Below are 17,434 nucleotides of genomic sequence, written 5' to 3' on the forward strand. Positions count from 1 at the left end.
CAACTGGTGTCCCTTTCTCCAAACATGAGCTTGCAAATCAATTAGAAGATCTTAAGAGTGAGGTGAGACAGACCATTGCCATGCAGCTGGACACATTCAGGATCCAGCAGAAGAAAGAAGAAGCTGAGAGAGCCTTGGCTGTCTTCTGCCCTAGGTGCACAAGGAGACACCCTAAGAACGAATGCCCATTGCATTTGGTCGAAGTGTGTTTCGTTTGTGAGGAGGACCATCCCACAAATCAGTGTCCAACCTTACCTGGGTTTAAAGCCATGTACCAAGGGACAGAAGCCCCCACCGAACCTCTCTATTTCATCAACCAAAGGAGGCCACAAGGATCTAGACCTTATCAGCATGGAATGCAAGGGGCACCTCAATCTTATTACAGCCCCAACCAATCGACTCCTATGCCTTCCTGGGGTCCCCCTGCTCATCCTTCCTGGTCCATGCCTCCTCCATGGTCTTATCCACCTCAGTACCCTACTCAACCTACTTCTCATTCATATCATTCACATGCCCAGCCACAGCCTCAGTGGAATGCACCTCAGTCGGGGTGGAGGCCCCAATACAACACTCCTCCTGCCATTTTGCCTCCACCACCAGTTCAACCTCAGCCTTTACCTCCTACTCCTCCAAGGCAACCTCAAATGCCTGCTCAACCGAACCCGAACCCCAACAATAGACAGGCTCAGTAGGTATACACTGGGGAAACTTCATGCCCTACCTATGCTGTGGAGATCCAGGAGATCAATCTTCGATCTGGAAAGACTCTTCCAGATCGCCAACCTCCTCCCCCAGAGGATGAGGAAGATAAACAGGAAAGTGAACCAAAGGCTATTCCACCCTTTCCTGAGAGACTAACAGCCACCACACAACCCAACCCAGAGGAGGACGAGCTTCTGGGTGAGCTCAAGCAGTTGTGTGTGAAAATACCACTTCTCCAAGCCATCAAGGATGTGCCAATATACAACAAACTAGTTAAGGAAAAGTGCTTCAAACACCCAGGCAGGCGGAAGAAAGATGCTTCAACCATTAATGTCATAGGACAACTATCTGACCTTATGCTAGGACAAGTCATCTGCCCAAAGTACCTAGATCCTGGAAGTCCTGTAGTAGATGTCCACATCAATGGCACCATCATACCTCACACCTTGATTGATCTGGGGGCTGCCATTAATGTGATGACCAAGGATACCATGCTCAAACTCAATCTTCAGGGTTCCTTGAGGAAGACCTCGACAGTACTGCAACTAGCAGATCGCTCCACCGTGACTCCAGAAGGGATTGTGGAGGATGTCTTGGTCTCTATTGACTCTTGGGAATACCCTGCAGACTTCCTGGTTCTGCAACCAAAGGCAAAGCTTACTGGATATCCTCTCATTTTGGGAAGGCCTTGGTTAGCTACTGCAGATGCTTACATAAGTTGTCGTGCAGGAAACATGACCATCAAAAATGGTCCCATGTCCAAGCAGCTAGTCCTATACCCTCCTGCCCAACCCTCCTTAGAGCATGACTTACCACTCTGGTTGGAAGAAGGAGAGGAAGACGAGGTGTACTCAGCACCTCTGTGCACCCTAGATACCACTAGAAGAGACCCCCCAACCGAGGATGACTTGATCGAGACCTTGATCCGGAATCCACCTTCCAGTGCACTACCCTTAGAGAAATTGGTGGAGGATGCCCAAGCTAGCACCTTAGTGGATCTTTGTACAACCAACCCTGTTACTCCCAGAGTCAAGAATGTGGAGTTCGGCCCTGAGAGAGCATTGAAGATCAGCTCCTCCCTATCTCCTTCCCAGGAAAAGGAGCTGTGTAGCCTGTTGGCCAGCCACCTAGATGCTTTTGCTTGGAGCTATAAGGAGATGAAAGGAGTCCATCTTTCGGTCTGTACCCATCATATATACATCAAAGAGGATTGTAAACCAGTTAGGCAACCTCAGAGGAGAATGAATCCAGCCCTTAAGGACATCGTCAAGGAATAATTGCAAAAACTGTTGGATGTCGGATTCATTTATCCCATCTCAGATAGTGAGTGGGTGTCCCCTCTGGTCTTGGTTCCCAAGAAAAATGGGAAATGGAGAATCTGTGTGGACTACCGAGAACTGAACAAAGCTACCAAGAAAGACCATTTCCCTCTACCTTTCATAGATCAAGTGTTGGATGGACTGGCAGGAAAGAAGTTCTTCTCTTTCCTGGATGGGTTTAGCGGGTACAACCAGATCCAAATCAGCCCGGAAGACCAAGATAAGACCACCTTCACTTGTCCTTGGGGTACCTTTGCCTACCGAGTTCTTCCATTTGGGCTATGCAATGCTCCTGCTACCTTCCAGAGAGCTGTCTTGAGCATCTTCTCAGAGCTGGTCCATGATGCAATGGAAATCTATATGGATGACTTTACTCCTTATGGAGCCAACTTCCAGGAAGCATTGTCCAATCTGGGAAAAGTCCTAACCAAATGCATTGAGATGAACTTGTCCCTTAGTCCTGAAAAATGTGAATTCCTAATGACTGAAGGGACCGTGCTAGGCCATACCATTTCTTGCCAAGGGTTACAGGTGGATCCTAACAAAATTGCTCTCATCAAGAAGGTTCCACCTCCTCAAAAGGTAAGGGATGTTCGGAGTTTCTTGGGATTAGCAGGATATTACTGGAGATTCATTAAAAACTTCAGCAAGCTAGCCTCGCCATTGTTTGGCCTGTTGGCAAAAGATATGGAGTTTAAATGGACTGACGATTGTCAGAAGAGTTTGAATGAATTAAAGGACAAGTTGGTGTCAGCCCCAATCCTGAGAGGTCCAAACTGGGCCTTACCTTTCCACATCCACACTGATGCCTCGAACAAAGCCATAGGTGCAGCTTTAGGACAAGTCGAGCAAAAACTTCCATATACCATTTACTTTGTTAGCAAAAACTTGTCCAAAGCTGAGCTAAATTACACTGTAACCGAGAAAGAATTCTTGGCTGTGGTCCATGCACTGAACAAGTTCCGACATTATATCACTGGCTATCAAACATTTGTACATACTGACCATGCTGCAATTAGATATTTAATGAATAAACCAGATGTGAATGCTCGTATTATTAGATGGTTACTTTTATTGCAGCAGTTTGATTTGACCATTGTTGACAAACCAGGTAGAGAAAATGTTGTTGCTGACTTTTTATCTAGATTGGATTTGTCTGCAGATGAGGATGGAACAGTGGATGACCAGATGCCCGATGAACATCTGTTTGCTATTTCAGTACTCTCTCCATGGTTTGCTGATATAGCAAACTACCTTGTTTCAGCACAGTTCCCTCCGCACCTATCTTCAAGAGAGAAGAGCAGAATCATCAGAAAAAGTGCCTCCTTTACTTGGATCGGGGGCAATCTGTTCAAGCTTGGCCCCGATCAGATCTTAAGGCGTTGTGTAAGGGAGGAGGAAGTCTTTGATATCCTCCTCACCTGTCATGATGGGCCTTGTGGAGGACATTTTGCAGCAAAGAGAACTGCTTTCAAAATCCTGCAGGCAGGCTACTATTGGCCCACACTTCATCAAGATGTCAGAAGATATGTCAGCCAGTGTGACCAATGCCAAAGAATGGGGAAACTGACCCAAATGGATGAGATGCCTCTCCAACCTCAAGTGACTCTTGAGCCATTTGAGAAGTGGGGTATGGACTTTGTGGGCCCAATCAACCCTCCTTCGAGGCAAAGGTCTTACATCATTGTGTGTACTGACTACTTGACAAAGTGGGCAGAGACTAAAGCAATCAAAGCAGCAACAAAAGAAAAGGTGGCCGAGTTCCTAAGAGAAAACATCTTCTATAAGTTTGGCTATCCAAGAGAGCTGGTCACCGATCAAGGGAGCCAGTTCACATCCAACCTGGTTGAAGATCTACTAGCTCATCACAAGATCAAGCATAGGACTTCCACCCCCTATCACCCTCAAGCAAATGGGCAGGTGGAAGTCACCAATCGAGCATTAGAAGGGATCTTGACTAAGGTGGTGAGCAGCAACAGAAAGGTTGGGAAGGTTCAGAGAGGGTTTCCTTATGGATCTCCATCTCATATCCTGTAGAAATCCCAAGCTTCATTCTTTCATTTGGGGCGCCTCAATGTCCTATTAACAGCTCCTTGTTTATGTAAAATTGTAATTAAACTTCAACCATAGCACATCCTGTAGAAGTTAGCAGACTTCCTGTAGAAATCCCAAGCTTCCTGTAGGATCCCCTGCAGACATCCTGTAGAAGCCTGCAAACTCGGTTGCTGAGCATCTGAACGTTGTGGACTTCTGTGGAATGATGTTAGGGATCCCCTGGAACCTCTCCTAGCCCTCTTGACCTTTCCCAAGCTTTCTCTCCCTTTACACCACCTCTGCACAGCCAAACCCTAATAAGAAACAAACTCATAATCACTCCAACCACTTAAGCAAAAATATAAAAACATGTTCTTTTCAATAGAAGTAGTTTGAGTTCATGCATTTCACATCATTAGAAGTAATGGCATCATTCTTAGACATTTGCACTCCCACCATTGCATCATAGAGATTAAGCTAGTCAGATTAGTGTTTACTAGGGTTTCCATGTTTTGGTTGGATTTTAGTTCATTTTTGCAAAGTAGATTAATTTCCTTTGAGATAGCCTTCGTCCATCATTTAGCAAGCTTCTTCTGAGAACATATAGAAGTTGGCTTGAGCCCTAGCAGACTTGTGCCAGCTGACCAAGTGATAGCTGCGAGAAGAGCTAGTACTTGTGCGTACAGCACCGTCGCTTCCAAGTTTGTTACGAACTACCGGGTTGATAAAATTAGAGATAGGAAGCTCCAGGAGTTGTAGCATTATTGCTACAATACTGGAGCCCACCATCTTTTTGGCGCCGTTGTCGGGGATCGAACCCGGGTCACCCGCGTGACAGGCGGGAATACTCACCACTATACTACAACGACTTCTACATCTCCATGGGGCCTAGTACTGGGCAGATCGCCTGGTTGAAGCCACATGGGCTTACAACACCACTTGGAAGACCACCACCGGCTTCACACCTTATGAGCTGGTCTATGGGAAGAAAGCTTTGCTGTCCATTGAGTTTGAATACAACACTTTGAGGATGGCCGCTCAGCTGGATCTAGATCTCAGCCATGCACAACAAGAAAGGCTATTGCAGCTGAATGGACTGGATGAGCACCGAATGCAGGCCCTCCTTCACTCAGAAGTGGTTCAACTTCAGAGAAAGGTGTGGCATGACCAACATCTCCATGACAAGCAATTTCAGCCGGGAGATTGGGCTTTGTTGTATGACTCCATATACAAAGATTTTAAGGGGAAGCTGAGAACCAGATGGCTAGGGCCATATGCAGTGGAAAAATGCCATGACAATGGATCTGTTCTTATTCGGACCATTGATGAGGAAGCCATCCCCATGCTTGTCAATGGGCATCGATTGAAGATCTACAGGAAGCCTCTCTCAAGACAAGAGTTCATCAAAACTATGGAGAAGTCAGTGTTGGTCATAGAGAAGGGTTCTGCCTCTGCTTTGGGCATACCCTGAAGAATCTAAAAAAAAAAAAAACAAATAAATAATAAAGATCCTTGGGTGAAAACCTTTCTGAGGCGCCCAAGGCAGGTGGTAGGGGTGAAAACCTCATTGAGGCGCCCCTATTGTCTTTCAAAAAAAAAAAAAAAAGAGATTGGAAAAAGATCCTTGAGTGAAAACCTCTTTGAGGCGCTTAAGGCAGATGGCAAGGGTGAAAACCTTAATGAGGCACCCCTGTTATCTTTCAAAAAAAAAAAGTAAAAAACAAAAGAAAAAACAAGGTCAGCAGATTCATTATGTAAAATTGCATGCAGGTTGCAGGTGTTCTATGGAGGAGAGGAAGCCTCTCAACTCAGAGCTCAGGATCCTTATCATGCAGTCAGGACACCTCACCAGCACCTCCTCCAAGAAAACTCATTTTCTCCAAGGTATGTGCAATTTTATTACAGCTTGAGATCTTCTACAGGAAGACGCAGATTTTCTACAGGAAAATGCAGATTTTCTACAGGAAGGTGCAGACTCTTTACAGGAAACGCAACCTTTCTACAGGAAGCTCTGTATTTCTACAGGAAACTTCCTGTAAAAGCTCAGAACGGCCCAGAATCCATTTTATGAGGAGATCTAACGACTAAGGATCGGTGTGGATGCATGCAAGCTATTGTTATCTCCCTTGCACATTGTTGTCACCCCGTCCTGCTATCCTTGTCAACATGCAACGAAGTTACCTGCACCAGCAAAGCAGATCGATGAGTTCTCAAGAAAAAGCAAGTTCTAAATGAAAAAACGCTGGAGATCTCATACCATATCCATCTCAGTCATCCAGAAGCCCTGAGAGCGTGATCGGGAGGCCAGATCCTTCGTCGTGCAGCATGCACCCAAGAAGGAAGAACTGTTACCAGACATCCCGCGGAGTCCTGTAACAGTTGAGCCCGCTAGAGTGTATACTCTTCACAGCGCTGGCCATATGCAGTGAACGCGGATGCATGCAGCCAAGCATCAAATCCATCGTCGGCAGCCTGAAACCGTGGACCTCCGGGCCTGTGTAAGTTCACAAGCAGCAGGTAAATCCACTCATCAGCGTCCAAAAAACTGAAACATCGTGTGCAGCCGCGCAGGTAAGTGTCTCGACCCTTCCTTCCATCAGATCGCATGAATTTTACTTTGAATTGATTGCACAGTGTAAAGGTGAATGGGTTGAGTGGCCGTATGGCCATTTGGCCGGCCACGTCGGCCAGTTAATGGTCTAGTTGGATGTTTGGGCGGCGGCCATGACAAAAAGAATGGGCAGCACGCACGTGAGAGCAATCCCGTCGAAACAAAACGAGTTTAACAGAAGAGGCGGCGGCAGATCTGCGGGAATTGATGCGGCAACAAGTGAACGCGCAGTTGAATGATGGGATGACGTCGCCCAACGGTCCGGCGGGGACAGCTCACCCCCCGCGCCACAGATTCCGCCGATTCAAAATCTAATCGGCTAGATTGAACTCATGCATTTATCAACCACCGTTTTGAACTCGAGTGGCTATCTTGATCTTTCTGCAGTTCGATACGCCGAGCCTTTGGCTATCAGAACGATTGTGAAGCACACCCAAGGCGCAGACCAACTGCAGTCTTTCCCGAAAATCGCGCGCTGCTTCTACAGGAACGTTGTCATTCTACAGGAACGCTGTCATTCTACAGGAACGCAGTTTCTACAGGAAGGCGGGTGCCTCACGTAAAAAGGTATCAAATTAAAAAGGTAACCCTGAACTCTTCATGGAACTGGTTTTTAAAGGTGGCGGAATTGTCGTCCACAGTCTGGTCATAGAAAATTGGTGAAATTATTGTCTGCTGTGCCTATACTGTCATTCTACAGGATGTCAGGGTAGTTAAACTGTGTTAAGTTCCTCAGGGATAAGTTTTGTGGATTATGTACATGACAGAAGCGTAATTCTACGCTCTGTCTCAGTAGACCAAATTTCTTCCACAATCACCACCTCTGGTTAAGGAAACTGTTTTATCATGCCGGGTGGGTTTATTAGACGAGAACCCACTGATTCAGCCAAGTTAAGGGAAAATCAGGAGGTGGTGGAGCTCTTCACACGAGCACAATGGATATCCTTTTGTGATAAGCTGCAGGGTTACGACGATGAAGTGGCCGAAGAATTCTTGCAGGCTCTGAGGCCGAAATCCAAGACACTGGCCACAGTAAATTTCAGGGGCCTAAGCCTCAAGTTCACCTCGCAATATATCAGTCGAATCACTGAACTTCCAATGGGTCTGCCGTGGGATAAGGAAGAACGGAAGTTGAGCCAGCAGGCCAAGAAAGAATTCTTTCCACCTGAGGAGGAATTCTCGAAGGACAAAAATGGGGTGCGAAGAACAAGTTTGTTGCCACCATGGAACGAAGTTGGCCTGCAAATCATGAAGTATATAACCTGTGAAGGCCGTTATAGCATCGTGTACGGGTATCACTTTCAGTTGCTCACTGAATTGAGGCACCAGATTGATCTTCCTGTAGAAAAGAAACTGAGCATTCCTTATTTCCTGCTACAGTCTTTGATTGAGTGTGCTACAAAGCTAAAAGAAGGCATACCAGATCAGGTAGCCCACCATGGGTTGATCAAACTTCTTGTGGAGGATGCGCTTCATTCATATAAGGTTCCCCTATCATGGGAATCATTCAGGAATTTAACAAGAGACAGAGACATAAGGATGCTGACTGAAGAAAGTGGTTCCTCCAGCAATGAGGAAAAAGAATCAGTGGCCGAGGGAAAGAGAGAAACAGGCCAGAAGACCCCGACCACAGTGCAGAAGAAAGAACAAAAGAGGAAGCACGAGAAAAAGGAGGACAAAGAAAAAGGTGACACACCCATCTTGTCAGCAAGAGAGAAGAGGTTGCAGAGCAGAACGGACAAAGCTGAGATGGTCCACGTCAGCCCAAGTACCTCATCAGCGCCCGCAACCAAACCAAAAAGCAAAACCCAGGCAGCAAAGCAAGCCAAAGTGGCGATACCTGTGTCTACAGGAAAGCAGAAACAGGCTTCTACAGGAAGCCCGAAAACAGAGAAAGGGTCTTCTACAGGAAGCCCGAAATTGGTCAAAACAGGGTCTTCTACAGGAAGCCCTGACGAAGTGAAACCCAAGGCGAAGAAGGCTGTTATTCGTGAGAGGGAGGCAGCAGCTGTGCTGGCCGCCCTCAGCACGCCACCTAAGCCTAAAGAGAAAAGGAAGAGGGAGGCCCCTCTATACTTTAAAGCTCGAAGAAGTGTCCGAATAAAGACAGGCAAACCACAGCCTCCGTCTAGCAGCCCGATTGTTATTGAAGATACCCCTACTTCACCCAAGGAAAAGTCTCCCTCAAGGATCACAGTCACCTATGAGAAGGGGAGCCCAAAGAAGACTAAGTGGCAAGAAAGGTTAGACCTGTTGACCAAAAAAGCTCGGCTACAGGAAGCTGAAAATGTTCTACACGAAACTCTGACCCGGCTACAGAAAACAGAAAGGAGGGAAGAAGAAGGACCCTCATCACCACCAAGGGAGGGTGAGGTAGAGCCACCTGAAGAGGTAGAAAAAGAACATATACCAGAACCTAGCCCTCAGCCTAGTCTGAGTTCATACTACACCTTTTTAGAGGCGGGCAAAATCATACCGCAGAAATTTACTGTACCCCTATTTTTTGCATTGGAGGAAGAAAGAGTCCGTGCCCACACATGGATGCAGATCGCCAAGTCAAAGGGTGTGGCGGACATAGGTCCCTTACAAGAGCAACTCAAGGAGGTCAGGAGTGAATTCGCCATGGCTAAACATGTGGCTAATTGCCAACGTGTGCTTCTACAGGAAGAAAACCAGAAGCTGAGATTGCAGCTACAGGAGCTAAGGGCAGGGGCAGGTACATCCTCCAAAGACACCACAGAAGAACAACAGGGCAAAAAGGAGCTGACCACCAGTCTTGAGGAGCCAATGACACTTCTACAGGAAGCAGAACAACAAGGCCAAATTGAAGTGCAAGCTCTAAAAGAACAGCTGCAGCAAAAGGAAGCACAATTGGCCTGCATGGCCAGTTGGGCCATGGAGGCAATAAGGTGCAGACAACCTGCAAAATCCTATGGTTTGTACTTGAAAGACCAATGGCTGCAGTTCCAAATAAACACCTTGGCACAAAGAGGTATTTCTCAGATCCAAAACCCCCAACAATTTTCTGAATTGTGCAGTACTAGTTCGTCAGAGGATAAGGCTAAATTAACAGAGTTCTACCTCCACAATTTGGTCTTGCCTAATGAAGCTTCCTGGGATCCCAATACTGCCTTGGGTGATATGCAATTAATGGCGTTCGCTTCATGGTTGAACCATGAGGATCAAAGAGCAGCAGAAGAAAAATCGGTCATGAGCCGAGAAATAAACGAACCATTGCTCATTCGAGCGGAACCAGAGGATCCAGTGGCACTCATCTCAGCACACCAACACTTGTCTACTGATCCCACAGCTTCCTTGAGATTTATGGACCAACAGGCCCAAGCCATAGCTCATTTTGAAGACATGGAAAGACTGCTAGGAGAAATTGCTGCCCAAGCATGTGCACGCAGATGGAATACCTTGGCACACAATTTAAAGATCCGAGAGTACCATACCCCAACTCGGATGAGGGAAGCTTTGGTAAGGGTAGACCTTTACAAGAAATCAATGCAAAGCCTCCAGGCCAGCTGGATTGGCCTTAAACTCAGCCCACCACTGATGCTAGAATTGGCTGAAGGTAGCACAGAGAAGGATGACAGTGAACAATGGGAAGAGGTGAACAGGAAAGCTGGGTTTCATATCAGTAAGGAGGACACTACCATAGAGGCTTGGGATGTAAGGGTAGCAGTCAAAGCAATGAAGGATGAAGAGTTGGACTAGTTGCTCAAGGATGAGCAAATGTTTTAGCTGGGGGGTGATGATGAGCCCCAATTTTTGGTACAATTTGGGCTCATTTGGCCTACTTACCTTGCTCAACCATTCATCTTTTATCACTTATGCATTCATTTCTTAGTATATTCGTGTTATTTGTAGGAAGAAGGGCAGGCATTATATCTATGTGGCTAATACATGATGATTTCAGGTTTTTGGCATTAAAGAGAGCAAAAGACCACGCAGAAGGAGACAAGGAGACAGCAAAGGTGGCATTGCAGGTTTATAGGGAGGTTGTCTACAGCTTTAAATAACCTTCCTCGTGATTTTGACCTTAACTCCGAGCTCCAACAGCTCTCCCCACCGAGCTTAGAGGCAGCCAACAGATTCTACAGGATCAGCAGTTTGACTTTCAGTTGGACAGCCAAGCTCCACGAATGGAGGAAGCCAGCTTGATCTTCATTGTGTATAAATATGAAGGCCGTAGCCTTTGATAGGAGCTTTTTGAACTTTTGAATTACTATTGTAATTTCTGAGCACAAGTTACAGCTCAGTGTTTGTTTTTGTAAGCCAGTTTTGGCATGACATTAGATTCTTGATTATGAATAAAGGCAAGCAGATTTGGATCTAATTCTGAGTTTTTAAGGGAGCTATAGCTCTCAGGTTAGGGCCCAACCTGAGAGCAATAGACCTCCTCTTCGTTGTATTGTTACTTGTTTCGTTGCAGCACTTTATTTCCTCTATTTTGAGATGCATTTAGAATTTACAGTCTGCTGATTTGATTTCTTGTATGTGATTGAGTAGGATTCATTTACAGTTCAAGTGCCTTCAGTTGCATAGAAACCCTAACTTCTTCCATTGACTCCAAGTTTAGTTGAGCTGCTGACTTCTATTGAGAACCTTAGGTTTAATTTGGAGTCCTGTGCTATGGTTGATTGAAGAATTTGGAGGCCACGTTTGAACTACGTGGTGTAGGCCCAGGGGATGCCAACACGAATTAGTAGCTCAGAGGTGCAGAGGTGCAGGCGCCAAAAAGATGGTGGGCTCCAGTATTGTAGCAATAATGCTACAACTCCTGGGGCTTCCTATCTCTAATTTTATCAACCCGGTAGTTCGTAACAAACTTGGAAGCGACGGTGTTGTATGCACAAGTACTAGCTTTTGTCGCAGCTGGCACAAGTCCGCTAGGGCTCAAGCCAACTTCTATATGTTCTCAGAAGAATCTTTCTAAATGATGGACGAAGGCTATCTCAAAGGAAATTAATCTACTTTGCAAAAATGAACTGAAAACCAACCAAAACATGGAAACACTAATAAACCCTAATCTGACTAGCTTAATCTCTATGATGCAATGGTGGGAGTGCAAATGTCTAAGAATGATGCCATTACTTCTAATGATGTGAAATGCATGAACTCAAACTACTTCTATTGAAAAGAACATGTTCTTATATTTTTGCTTAAGTGGTTGGAGTGATTATGATTTTGTTTCTTATTAGGGTTTGGCTGTGCAGAGGTGGTGCGAAGGGAGAGAAAGCTTGGGAAAGGTCAAGAGGGCTAGGAGAGGTTCCAGGGGATCCCTAACATCATTCCACAGGAGTCCACAACGTTCAGATGCTCAACAACCGAGTTTGCAGGCTTCTATAGGATGTCTGCAGGTGATCCTACAGGAAGCTTGGGATTTCTACAGGAAGTCTGCTAACTTCTACAGGATGTGCTATGGTTGGAGTTTTGGGTGATGGAGTAGTGGAGGAGTGGTATGGGTGGATGGATAAGGTGAAGGTGGAGTTTGTGGTGGCTCAGGGACAGAGATATGAGATGAGGAAAGAGTGGGTACAGTTGGTTGGTGAATAGAAGGGTGGAAGCAAGGAAAAGTTGAAAAGATGGAGCTACGTGAGAAGTAGATGAGTTGGAAGGCTAATGAGCTGAACAGAGGTTGAGCAAGTGGCTTCAGGCGTGGTTGAGAAGAAGAAGAACACGATAAAGTGATGCTAAGCAGTGTAAAAGAAACAAATCCTCTATATCTTGCACAAAACCGAGAATTCCATCAACCTATTCTAACTGTGTTATTAAACCAATGAACAGCAATGTAAAGTGTGGAGAAAAATCGTGCATGGTGTTGGAATGAAGCAGTAGTGCTCAAGAGCAGAGTGCATGTATGGATCTACAATTGAAATGACTGTGTGGCAGCTTGCATGAAAGCATAAGACTGCGTTTTTTGGTGGTTGGTACAGCCCACACCCCCAATCTCTAAACAGAGATAGCAGCGAGTGCACTATCAACCTTTTTTGAATCTCCAATGAATTACAATCCTCTTATTCTAATCTAACCAACTAAAAGCACTTGAACTGTAAACTAATCCTACTCAATCACATAAAAGAAATCAAATCAGCAGACTGTAAATTCTAAATGCATGTCAAAACAGAGGAAATAAAGTGCTGCAAGGAAAAAAGTAACAATACAAGGAAGAGGAGGTCTATTGCTCTCAGGTTGGGCCCTAACCTGAGAGCTATAGCTCCCTTAAAAACTCAGAATTGGATCCAAAGCTGCCTGCCTTTATTAAATAATCAAGATTCTAACATCATGCCAAAACTGGCTTACAAAAAGACTAACTGGCTAACCAAATTGACTAACTGAAATGAGGTCTTAAGTCCTCTTATTTATACAATTTGAGGACCCAACAGTCCTCCTAAAATTTAGGGACTCGGCTGCCCAAGACTTGTAGTTAACGGCAGTCCTACTTGACTTGCTTGGCTGCCCTTGTGCTGATTGATTCGGTGGCCCTTGAACTCCGAGCTGATGGTGGAGAATTCGAGGTAAGGGCCCATAAATGAAGGGGACACCTTCCTACAAATCCTCTAGCTTGTTCTCCCACGAATTTGGCTGCCAAGTGCTCATTAAGACCTTCAATTTTGTCTCCAAGTTGACCAAAAAGGCTACACAAAGCACCCATTAGACTTGTTGGCATAATGACTAACCAAATTCACTCTATTAACATAAAAATAATAAAAAACATGCAATAAACCAATGAGAATGGTGGATTAAGTCAACTTAGGAGGTTGAATGAGCCCAAATAATTGCCCATTTTTGGGGCTCATCATCACCCCCTACTGAAAGTGTTGCTCATCCTCTGAGCAACCAATCTCTCTCCTCATCTTTGATAGCCCTGGTGGCTTCTTTGGCTAACATCTCGGCCGATTCCTCCTTTGGCTTCCCTCTTTTCAAACTTCCTGTAGAAACAGTTCACTGGCTTCCTGTAGAAACAGTCCTGTAGCTGAGTTCTGGCTTCCTGTAGAAACAGACAGCACCACTATATCCTGCTTGGCTGTGGGCGATTCTCCTTTCAGCTTGGCTACTTGCAACTCTGAGCTAGTGCAATTTGATTAAGTAATATTTGAATGAGTGAGGATTTAATGAGGAGGATCTATCTCCTATGATCTCTCCTCCTTATCTCATCCAAGTTCCTGCTCTTAATTAGCCAAAACTGCCATGATTTTCTCCCAAAAACTCAATGACGAGGCTCATCAATATGTTGATAGTCCTGATGGATATGCTTTTGAATTACTATTGTAATTTCTGAGCACGAGTTATAGCTCGGTGTTTGTTTTGTTTTGTAAGCCAGTTTTGGCATGACATTAGATTCTTGATTATAAATAAAGGCAAGCAGATTTGGATCTAATTCTGAGTTTTTAAGGGAGCTATAGCTCTCAGGTTAGGGCCCAACCTGAGAGCAATAGACCTCCTCTTCGTTGTATTGTTACTTGTTTCCTTGCAGCACTTTATTTCCTCTGTTTTGAGATGCATTTAGAATTTACAGTCTGCTGATTTGATTTCTTGTATGTGATTGAGTAGGATTCATTTACAGTTCAAGCGCTTTCAGTTGCATAGATTAGAGTAGGAGGATTGTAATTCATTAGAGCTCAAAAAAGGTTGATAGTGCACTCGCTGCCATCTCTGTCTAGAGATTGGGGGTGTGGGCTGTACCAACCACCAAAAACGCAGTTTTATGCTTTCATGCAACTAAAGGTAGTATTCTTCATCAGTTCTTCGCCGTTGTCTCTGAGTATTCTAAAAAGATGGTGGGCCCCAGTATTGTAGCAATAATGCTACAACTCCTGGAACTCCCATCTTTAATTTTATCAACCCGGTAGTTCGTAACAAACTTGGAAGCAACGGTGCTGTATGCACAAGTACTAGCTCTTGCCGCAGCTGTCACTTGGTCAGTTGGCACAAGTCTGCTAGGGGCTCAAGCCAACTTCTATGAGCTCTTAGAAGAAGCTTTTTAACTGATGGACGAGAGCTAACTCGAAGGAAGCTAACCTAATTGCAAAAAGAAACTGAAAGCCGAAAACAAACGCAAACCCTAGCAAACCCTAATTCTACTAGCTAGTCCTACTGACGCAAAGGAGAGCATGAAAACTACTGAAAGAGATGCCATTACTTCTAGGAAGGTAAAATGCATGTCTAAGTTATCACTATCTGAAGAAAACATCTTTTTGTATTTTTGATTAAGTTATTAGAATTAGCATGCATGTTCTTTTAACTATTTTTGACTGTGCAGAGGTGGATCAAGGAGGAGAAATGCTTGGGAAAGGTTGGGAAGGTTCAGAGAAGGTCTAAGGGGTCCCTAACACCCTTCCAGAGAGTCTCACAAAGTTTGGCTGCCACGAAACCGTGTTTATGAGCTTCTACAGGAAGTCTGCAGGGGTTCTACAGGATGTTCAGAGATTTCTACAGGATGTTCTGAAATGGGATTTTGGAGCATGGGTGAGTGAGGGAAGATGCATGAGTGGATATGGAGGTAGGATAGGGGTCTGAAGTGGCCTAGGAACTGATGGATGGAGCTAAGGAATGGCGAGGATGGTTCAATTTGTTCAAGGGAGAGTGAAGCAATGTTGCACAAAAATTAGGGTTTTGGGAGCGAATGGCAAACGTGCAGCAAGGGTTCTAAGTAGAGGGTGGAGTGGATGGTGCTGATGGAGAATAAGCAGATGAAGGAGTGGTACATGTGCTCTGCAAGTCGTTTTTCCAATCTGAACTAACAAAGACTTATGAATTCAAAGACCTAATTACGTTGACCTAATTTGCTAGCTGTTAGTAAAGAGAGTGAACAGAAGTGTGACCTGCAATGAAACCATGTATTTTAACTCATGCAAATAAGAAAATGAAAGTTTGAACTTGTAACCAACTTCTACACATGAAAATCAAACACTAGTGATTGCATGGCAAAGCAAAATCAGTGTTTTTGTGGGTAGCAAAGTCATCCTAGTCACAGCTCCTGATCCCACTAAGGGAGAGGTGAAACCACAGATGTTTGTTGGCCCTTTTTTTGAAGCTTTTTCTGTTAACAACCTATCAACTAAATCTGAGCATGAAAAGCTATTTTACACATAAAAAAACAAACTAAATAACAAAACAAGAGTTAGATCTAAATAGCAGATTTTATTCTAAGAATGCAGCAAAAACACATAAAGATAATCAAAGGAGGTATTGGGCACTTGAGATGGGCCCAACCCCAAGAGCTACAGCCTCCTAAGAGAGATTTAGAGCTGGTGCAAAGCTGGATTCATCTTTATTGATCAAGAAATGAAGAGTTACATCAAAACTGTCCACAAGAAGAACTTGAACATGAGCTGAAAGCAAAGCTAATCTATTGCATAAAAATCGAACTACAAACTAGCTAACTAATGGCTAAAACAAAATGACTAACTGGCTAACCCTTTGAAGTTAATTTCTGAGTTCAAACTTTCATTTTCTTATTTGCATGAGTTAAAATACATGGTTTCATTGCAGGTCACACTTCTGTTCATTCTCTTTACTAACAGCTACCAAATTAGGTCAACGTAATTAGGTCTTTGAATTCATAAGTCTTTGTTGGTTCAGATTGGAAAAACGACTTGCAGAGCACCTGTACCACTCCTTCATCTGCTTATTCTCCATCAGCACCATCCACTCCACCCTCTACTTAGAACCCTTGCTGCACGTTTGCCATTCGCTCCCAAAACCCTAATTTTTGTGCAACATTGCTTCACTCTCCCTTGAACAAATTGAACCATCCTCGCCATTCCTTAGCTCCATCCATCAGTTCCTAGGCCACTTCAGACCCCTATCCTACCTCCATATCCACTCATGCATCTTCCCTCACTCACCCATGCTCCAAAATCCCATTTCAGAACATCCTGTAGAAATCTCTGAACATCCTGTAGAACCCGTGCAGACTTCCTGTAGAAGCTCATAAACACGGACTTCTGTGGACTTCCTACCGAATTACTATTGTAATTTCTGAGCACGAGTTACAACTCAGTGTTTGTTTGTTTTGTAAGCCAGAAAGATGGCAACGGCGCCAAAAAGATGGTGGGCTCCAGTATTGTAGCAATAATGCTACAACTCCTGGGGCCTCCTATCTCTAATTTTATCAACCCGGTAGTTCGTACAAACTTGGAAGCGACGGTGCTGTATGCACAAGTACTAGCTCTTGTCGCAGCTGTCACTTGGTCAGCTGGCACAAGTCCGCTAGGGCTCAAGCCAACTTCTATATGCTCTCAGAAGAAGCTTTCTAAATGATGGACGAAGGCTATCTCAAAGGAAATTAATCTACTTTGCAAAATTGAACTGAAAGCCAATCAAAACATGGAAACCCTAGTAAACCCTAATCTGACTAGCTTAATCTCTATGATGCAATGGTGGGAGTGCAAATGTCTAAGAATGATGCCATTACTTCTAGTGATGTGGAATGCATGAACTCAAACTACTTCCATTGAAAAGAACATTGTTTTTGTATTTTTGCTTAAGTGGTTGGAGTGATTATGATTTTGTTTCTTATTAGGGTTTGGCTGTGCAGAGGTGGTGCGAAGGGAAGGAAAGCTTGGGAAAGGTTAGGGGGCTAGGAGAGGTCCCAGGGGATCCCTAGCATCAGTCCACAGAAGTCCACAACATTCAGATGTTCGGCAACCAAGTTTGCAGGCTCCTACAGGATGTCTGCAGGGGATCCTACAGGAAACTCAGGAATTCTACAGGAAGTCTGCTAACTTCTACAGGATGTTCTACCGTGGGAGTTTTG

The sequence above is a fragment of the Pinus tabuliformis genome, chromosome 4_1 (assembly GCF_031772625.1).
Source record: "Pinus tabuliformis cultivar Carrire ecotype Pingquan chromosome 4_1, CPIR1, whole genome shotgun sequence".
NCBI lineage: Eukaryota > Viridiplantae > Streptophyta > Pinopsida > Pinales > Pinaceae > Pinus > Pinus tabuliformis.